Source organism: Scardinius erythrophthalmus (genome assembly GCF_964197995.2).
Source record: "Scardinius erythrophthalmus genome assembly, chromosome: 19".
Classification (NCBI taxonomy): domain Eukaryota; kingdom Metazoa; phylum Chordata; class Actinopteri; order Cypriniformes; family Leuciscidae; genus Scardinius; species Scardinius erythrophthalmus.
The window spans coordinates 19113036-19115323 of record NC_138239.1 but is presented as its reverse complement, the minus strand read 5'-3'; positions in this window follow the sequence as shown (position 1 = coordinate 19115323).

The following is a 2288-nucleotide window of genomic DNA, read 5'->3' as shown; positions in this document are numbered from 1 at the left end:
AATCCTCACATTAATCAACACTTTCAGCTTTCAGTCAGGACTTTAAACAAAAAGAATATTTTCTTTAAAATGGTCCATTGTGAAGATGTAGACTTTTATTCAATAAATGATCATTTTTGTGTTTTTGTGCTTTTAAAAGCAATATGATACTATTCCATCAGTGTTAAAAAACAAACAAAAAACATCTAAGATGGAAAAGACACTCACCTCTTCTTCAGCTTGACTATTGAAGTGGGTGGATGATCTTTGTAGAGTGCCGTGATGGTGAAGAGCTTCAACAAGCAGAGTCAAAACAGACAGAAGGATATTGGAGGATAACAATGAACAGTACTTCAAATAAAGGCTAAATGAAGTCCCTCCCCAAACTCCCTTCATCTTTCCTCCCTCTCTGCCTCCTTCGGTCATAGAGAGATATGCTGTTTTTGGCTGTTGAGTAACTTTTTTTCCCTTTCATTTCTGCTCACTATCCATCCGTTTACCCTACAGAATAATGTACAGTACAATGTCTCTACAATACTGTCATGATATACAACAACACCAAGCACAATCAGAATTTAGAATTAGAGCTTTTTCTGTAAAATCCTCACAGGAAACCGAGAGGGACATTTAACCACAGGGATTCGCTGTAAATCCCTTCGCACTGAAATTCCAATCAGAGTAATCAGACTGGAATATGATGATGAACAGTTAACTTGCAATCACTGTAATGACCACTGACAGGTATTATACAATCAATTTATTACACAAAACCACTTCAGCAACATGAACTGACCAAGTAAAGAATAAGTGATCCCATGTTTGACTATACAAAATACCTATTAATCTGCAGTTCTACCAGAAAGACTCAGGAGATAAATTGATATAACAAGCGTATATTTATTAACAGCCCAGCAAGCATACATTTATAAAGTTCTTTGGCGTAGGCCCCGTCCTTAGCGCGCAATGCGAGGGTAGCGGAAGCTGCGTATCATGCCTGAAGACGAAGGCAAGGGTGCAGCCGACCCCCTGGAGGTAAAGGAAGGGACCATCTTGGTGGTGGTTGGGGAGGATGGAGGTAATTGGCAGTGTCAGCATCTGCAAACTCAGACAAGATCTTTTATACTGCGAGTGTTAGCACATGATTGGTTAGAAGTGAGGTAATACGTGACTGCTTGAGTCTTCCTGGCAGAACTTACGCTAAAGCTTTCATTTCTCAACTAGCAGACGGAATCCAAACCTGTAGAGGCAAGATTAGACAATGTTTAAAAGTTTCTTTTTGCCCCAATCCCATCTTAACAACTGTTTGTGCTTGAAAAGGTTGTTCTGTCTAGAGATTAGACTTTAAAATGACATTTTCAGTGAATGAATGTTATAAGTGTTGGTTAAAAAAGGTTAACAGATCCAACAATTTCTGGCTGTGATCCATGAACCAGTCTGAGGGACACGGAAATCAGATGCGATTACATAATGTTGTCAACTGTACTATTATTGGCATTTAGTATAAAATTAGATGATGCAGCTTAGATCGGTATGAGGTATGCACACAGAAGACTGGAGTGATGGCTGCTGGGAATTCAGCTTTACCATCACAGGAATAAAGTACAATTTAAAATACCTTCAAATAGAAAAGTTATTTTAAATTGCATTAATATTTCACAATATTACTGTTTTTATTTTATTTTTGAATGAATAAATGCAGCCCAAACGTTTGAACCTTATTGCTAGCCTATTGTTTCCCCACCATTATTAATGATTTTTAGGGAATGGTTAACAGAAACATCTTGAACTGGTAATGCTTGCACTAGTCTGAAGGACACTAAAGGTGATGATATGCAGGGCAACTTTTTGAGCAATGTTGCTGGGCAATCTTGTCGAGCAATTGTTGCTAGGGCACTTTCCCATTGGAAATGGGCAATAAATTTCTATCTGGATAATTTAGATAGGTCGTGGGCCCTGTGTCTCATCTGGTTGCCCGTTGACGGCAATTTGCTCAAAAAGTTGCCCTTTGTATCATCACCTTAAGATCAAAGATGATGTGATTACATAGTGTTCTGGCTTCTCTGTTATTGCTTAATTCTTGTGCAGATGATTCTCAATTCACTCTCACTTTCACAACAGCCAGGACATGCAGATTCCCTATGCAGAACATCCACTATTCTTTTCTGAAAAAAAAAGAAAAAAAAAAAGATACAAAACCATCAACTGAAACAGTGATGAAAGTAGCGTTTATTGAATGGCATCATTGATAATTTGTAATAATTTTAAATTGTATAACTCAGAAAGGTTGCTCCTTAGTATAAGTTAGTCAA